Raw genomic sequence first — 6,973 nt, 5'->3', positions numbered from 1 at the left:
AAAACGACACTTGCAAAATTGGTAGGTACAAAAACGCGACTCGGCGTAGTAAACTCTTAAGTTTAGGTGATGACACAGTGGTTTGGACCGTAGTTTAACGTCTTTGCGGACGCTTGACAATGGGACATACTACTGACAATACATGATAATAAAATAAGATAAGAAGAGAGAAAAAAGAAAAAAAAAGGTAAATCGGGTCAACCGGGGCCCACCATGTCTACGGACGTGACACTTTATCCTAGCTCCCGGTCATATCTTCATCCTCCGGCCCAGTAAAGCTTCAGGGGTGACCAAAAAGGGAGGGCGTACGTCCGGCAGGTGTAGACGGCCGCAAGACCGTGACCCGGCTTCTGGAACGTAACATATTAGGTAGATTCTGGCTACACCATCCAGTTACTCCAGCCCGCCAGAGAAAACGTCCCACGCGTCAGGGAAGCAGAAACTATCAGTTGAGAAATTTATTAAGGAATTACGCGCGTGATGGACAATACAACCCGTTATACTTAAAGACAACCAACACTCGGTCGACAAACACGGCAGGACGCGACGTGAACAGACTTTCGCGTTCAACAAATACAGTAGAACATTTTGCTAGGTCCTTTCCGTGCGTTACTTATAACAAGTATAACAAACGTAAGGAATCATCGCATTATTATTAGACCAAGGTGGAGGTTAATACAACTCAGCAACCCAAGGTTGGTGTACTCGGCAACAATTCCGCCATCAGACCCGCGAGATAAAGTATATACAGAGAAAAGACGAAAGATGTATTCAGAAAAGAGAACTAAGAATAAGTAATTTCGCTATTTTGGAGAATACATAAGTCGGTAATTCTCTCGGTAACTAAGTCTGTAAGTACATCGGTAATAAAGTAGCGGTCGGTAATCCAAGAGACAGTCGGTAATCAGGCAACTGTCTATAATTGTCTGTAACTGTCGGTAATCACAACAGTGGGTAATTGTCGATAATTAAACCGCAGTCCGTAACGGTCGGTAATCAAATAACAATCAGTAACTGTCAGTCCAGTCATCCATTTCCGACCAAAATCCTCATTTTCCGTTCTGGTAAAACTCAGTCGGCTGACCAAAACTGGAGAACGTACGTTCAACAAGTGTAAACGGTGTCGTTGGACCGTGACTTTGCGCACTTGGACGGAACAAAAAGAGATAAAAATTTGGTGGCAGCGGTGTGAGTTACTGAGGATATCGAAAAAAAACCGCAAAAAATATAACAGGTGTCATGTCCCAGAGACCGGGTCACGGATCTGCGATCGGTTACACCAACCGGACGTACGTCATTTTTCTTGGTCAACTTTGAGAGTTTACCGGGGCGTAGGACTCGGGTAACGGCGCGTTCCACTGTATTAGTCGTGCGAAGGTTCGCGGCGCGTCCTTTCGTACTGGTCACATAGGCACGGGTAGTGTCAATCACCGCGAAGTAGAAAAACTTAGTGCGCGCGTAGGCTGTTGAAAGGGCCCACAGGTTGTGCCCCTTGCCTCTACGTTAGGTCCGCCGCCTCATTTGCGGAGCCGGGACCTCTGGCTGATGGGAGCTTAGGAATAGATACAACAAAAAAGCGTGCAAACTTTATTGCACCGTTCTCACCGTAGTACCCAGGACCAGGTAGTCATAAGTGTGCACTTGTGTGCACCTACCTCGTACTTTTAGAATGACAGGAAATGACGAGTGTGCACTCGTGTGCAGCCTTTCTTGTCTACGGAACAATAGGTAATGACGAGTGTGCACTCGTGTGCACCTCCCTCGTCACCGGAATGACAGGAAATGACGAGTGTGCACTCGTGTGCCCCTTCTTTATTACCGGAGTAACAGGAAATGACAAGTGTGCACTCGTGTGCACTTTTATCGTTTTTTGAGATAAAGTGACGTAAGGTGAGCAGTGATAACCAACAGTAATCAAAATAATGCAAAATCAACTAAATGTTGCACCAGTGTGCGAGGTACAAAAGGAGAATTATTATTATTATTATTATTATGTACTCTAACCATCAAACAGACCCAAAATCAGATTCGATTTGTACACGCCAAGTTATCTTAAATGAGGACGCACAAAAAACCTATTCTAGGTCTAAAATATTCTAAGTCCCAATAAAAAAAAACTTTTAAATATTTTAAGTCCCAACACAGAAAAAATTAAAATATTCTACACAGATAAAATAGTATCAATTGAAAACGAAATATTTCCTACAAAGCGACACAAGTGTTTTAAATTGGTAGTGACTCAATTTTATTTTTTTTAGAAAGTAATTAATTTTTCATCAATGATTCGTTCGTGAAATTGTCACATGATAAATCAAAAGTCCAACGCAAGCAGTAAAATACAAGATAACCGTGTATGAGAAGTAATCTTTATTAAATTAATAGACATTTTGGTCCATGGGTTCGGATCTTCTCGAGGAAAATAACAATAAATTGCAGATAGAATACTCGTGAGTTCACAGCACCCTTAAAAAAATTGAACACAACACATTTTGTAATATAAGATATTTAAGAAAGTGAGTACGCAGTATCCTTTCTTACATATCTTAAGAAACAATTTGTTGTGCTCAATTATTTTAAGGATGCTATGAACTCACGAGTGTACTGCAATTTATTAGTATTTTACTCAAGAAGTTCCGAATCCTTGGAACGAAACGTTTATTAATTTAATAATTTAGTAAAGATTACTTCTTATACACGATCATATTATATTTTACTGCTCGCATCGACCGGTTGATTAAGTAATTATATTTTATTATTATTATTAAAANTGTATTCAGAAAAGAGAACTAAGAATAAGTAATTTCGCTATTTTGGAGAATACATAAGTCGGTAATTCTCTCGGTAACTAAGTCTGTAAGTACATCGGTAATAAAGTAGCGGTCGGTAATCCAAGAGACAGTCGGTAACTGACGGTAATCAAGCAACTGTCTATAATTGCCGGTAACTGTCGGTAATCACACAACAGTCGGTAATTGTCGATAATTACACCGCAGTCCGTAACGGTCGGTAATCAAATAACACTCAGTAACTGTCAGTCCAGTCAACAATTCCCGACCGAAATCCTCATTTTTCGACCCGGTAAAGATCAGTCGATTGACCAAAAATGGAGAACGTACGTTCAGCAAGTGTTAACGGTGTTGTCGGACCGTGACTTTGCGCACTTGGACGGAACATAAAGAGATAAAAAGTTGGTGGCAGCGGTGTGAGTTACTGAGAATATCGGGAAAACAACCGCAGAAAAACATAACAAGTGTTACGTCCCAGAGACCGGGTCACGGTCCTGCGGCCGTTTACACTTACCGGACGTATGTCCTTTTTTTTGGTCAACTTTGAGAGTTTACCGGGAAGGAGGATGAAGATATGACCGGGAGCTGGAGTAGGGTTGTCTGTTCCGAAATGAATCGAAGGGCCGTCAATTATGTATACCGTAGGGTCCTAGAACGTATAACAATTGTCGGTGTGTTGCGCGATAAAATCGATGGTAGCAAAGTGTCACTTCACCCACTTGTTTACCGGTCAATATATCGTTAAATTTCGCAAGCACCTGGCGCACAACACATTCGTGGACTGGGTTTCGATCGAGATACTGTGGCTTATCACGGCCTCGGGTATCAGGACGTCGTCTGTTTTGTTGGTACACCACGTACAGTAGATATTGTTGTTTAACAAGTTAAGATAGGCTTGTGCCACCAGCCGGCATTGGTCAAGGTTGTACTTCTGCAAGATATCAAACGCTTCCGTCAACTCGATATACTCGCCGGGTTTACTAAGAGGTGGCGATTGTCCGATGCACATAGGTGAGCCTATGTGTGCTAAATGTACATTGCTGGTTACTGTATTCCGCACGAGACTTTAGGTGACGGCGCCCGGTTAGACCGATGCTCGTGAATGAATTTCCGAGTTGGGTACAACACCTTGCGTCGCTTTTCCACGTACACCTAAAACGGTAGATCCGTCAGGAAAACCGTAGCCTGGTGAACAGTCCTACCGCGAATAATTAGAATCAAACTTTATGTGGGTCGGGTGATCGTAATCCGCCCCGTAAATTTGTCATTACCAATAATTTGCGGGACCCGGGTAACGGCGCGTTCCACTGTATTTGTCGTGCGAGGGTTCGCGGCGCGTCCTTCCGTACTGGTCACATGGGCACGGGTAGTGTCAAGCACCGCGGAGTAGAAACACTTAGTGCGCGCGTAAGCTCTTGGAAGAGCCCACAGGTGGTGCCCCCTGCCTTTACGTTGGGTCCGCCGCTTCCTTTGCGGAGCCGGGACTTCTGGCTGATAGGAACTTAGGAATAGATACAACAAAGAAGCGTGCAGTCTTTATTGCACCGTTTTCACCGTAGTACCCAGGACCAGGTAGTTATAAGTGTGCACTCGTGTGCTCCTACCTCGTACTTTTAGAATGACAAGAAATGACGAGTGTGCACTTGTGTGCAGCCTTTCTCGTTTACGGAACAATAGGTAATTACGAGTGTGCACTCGTGTGCACTTCCCTCGTCACCGGAATAACAAGAAATGACGAGTGTGCACTCGTGTGCATCTTCCTCGTACTTTTAAAATGACAGGAAATGACGAGTGTGCACTTGTGTGCCCCTTTTTTATTACCGGAGTTACAGGAAATGTCGAGTGTGCACTCGTGTGCACCTTCATCGTTTTTTGAGATGAAGTGACGTAGGGTGAGCAGTGATACCCAACAGTAATCAAAATAATGCTAAATCAACTAAATGTTACACCAGTGTGCGAGGTACAAAAGGAGAATTATAATTATTATTATTTTTATGTACTCTAACCATCAAACAGATTCAAAGTCAGATTCGATTTGTACACGCAAACTTATCCTAAATGAGGACGCACACAAAACCTATTCTAGGTCTAAAATATTCTTAATTCTAATACAACCACAATTTTAAATATTCTAAGTCCCAACACAGAAAAAATTAAAATATTCTACACAGATAAAATAGTATCAATTGAAAACGACATATTTCCTACAAAGCGACACAAATGTTTTAAATTGGTAGTGTCTCAATTTTATTTTTTTTAGAAATTAAGTAATTTTACATCAATGATTCGTTCGTGAAATTGTCACATGATAAATCAAAAGTCCGACGCAAGCAGTAAAATACAAGATAACCGTGTAAGTAATCTTTATTAAATTAATAGACATTTTGGTCTATGGGTTTGGATCTTCTCGAGTAAAATAACAATATATTGCAGAAAGAATACTCGTGAGTTCACAGCATCCTTAAAAGACTTGAACACAACAAATTTTGTGATATAAGATATTTAAGAAAGTGAGTACGCAGTATCCTTTCTTACATATCTTAGTAAACAATTTGGTTTGCTCAATTATTTTAACCGTTCTAGTGCCAGGGGTTTTTAAAAATCCGTGTCGGATTGTGCCATGAAGCGCGATAGCGCTTCCTTCATTTATCTGCGAGTAATGCCGATCGACGCGGTTGCGCTGCTCCTTTTTTTCGTCGAAAAATGCCACGCGGCGCGTTCGCGCTTCATATTTTTTAAGCATAAGAATTGTATCAGTCACATCAGAGACGTTATACTGAGCACTCCAAATATTCGTGTTTGACGTTTTTTGTACGCGATAACATTTTATAATACAGGATCTGGTCTTTTAATTGAAGAGGTAATTTATACATTATATTTTTTAATTAACACGTTCTTCGTCGCGTTACTCGAACATGAGTGAAGGGTATACTTCCGTGGAACTGTAGCCAAAATATGGGTAACAAATGTGTTAATTTTTTATTNTATATAAATTACCTTACAAAATTACATTAAATTTTATGTTCCACATCGTCGATTAAGTCATTCCACACCATTATCTGAATTCTTCTTCCGTTAATGTTATTTAAATAAAATTTAAATACAGTGTATTGTTGGTCACTCCCTACACGTTTAAGCAATTCAACATTGTCAACGTACCTTATTCTTCTCTAAACAAAAAAACATATATCAAAAAATCTTTTTGCATTTCGATTTGCCATACTTGCAAAAAATACGAAAAGACTCTTCAATCAACCTGACACAAAGTATTGAAGGTTGAAAAATTTATAACATATAAATTTACATTCTCCTACATGAGAAAATGTATTTTACTGCAAATGAAGAAAATAGAAAAACTTTTATACTATGTAAGTTGAACAATTAAGTAACAAATATGTGTATTGATTCTTCTCCGAATAAATGAGAAAGAATATAAGAATTTTGTAAACTTGAAAACAAAACAGCAGAATAAATATTACATACCAATGAGCAACAATACGAATGTATTATAATACCAAACACATCACAGTGAATATAGAAAAACATAAACATTGTTGTTTATTTGAAGAATATAAAAGAAATTTGCTCACTTAATCAAACTAATTAGACAACGAGCGAGAAAACGAAACAAAAACGAATTATTTTTGAAGAAGTTTGTAGCGACGCGACAAATACATAATAAGAAAAGGAAAACGAAAGTATTTAACAAACAGACAGAATCTACCAGTTTATATACTAACACATTTGAATCGTATAACTGTATTTTGTCGATATCATTGTTGCAAGAGAACAAATCGTTCTGATTTAACCTCTCGAACTGCTGAATTTCTTCGTCCGATATCATTATTTTAAAGAACTACACGCACTGATGTGCACCGTTTGACAGCTCAAAGACAAATAAATGTAAAAATTCAACGATTGACAATCTGTCACCAATACTTTAAGATTTTTTCTTTCTTAAATAATTTGAATGTAGTTCAGGAAACACTCTAAAGGCACGTACGTGCGAACTATCGTATCTATGACAAATAAAAAAATGTGAATATGCGATGGTGACATACGTTTAAGTACTGTTCACAATTCAACATTCGCATAATCGCTATTGTACTTGGATCGAGATAAAGAAATAGAAAACAAATAAAACATAAATAACTAAATAAATACATTAAAAAATAAAAAAAAACTTT

The sequence above is a fragment of the Pseudomyrmex gracilis genome, unplaced genomic scaffold, assembly GCF_002006095.1.
Source record: "Pseudomyrmex gracilis isolate BER0280 unplaced genomic scaffold, ASM200609v1 scaffold_2453, whole genome shotgun sequence".
NCBI lineage: Eukaryota > Metazoa > Arthropoda > Insecta > Hymenoptera > Formicidae > Pseudomyrmex > Pseudomyrmex gracilis.
This window is presented reverse-complemented; position numbering follows the sequence as displayed.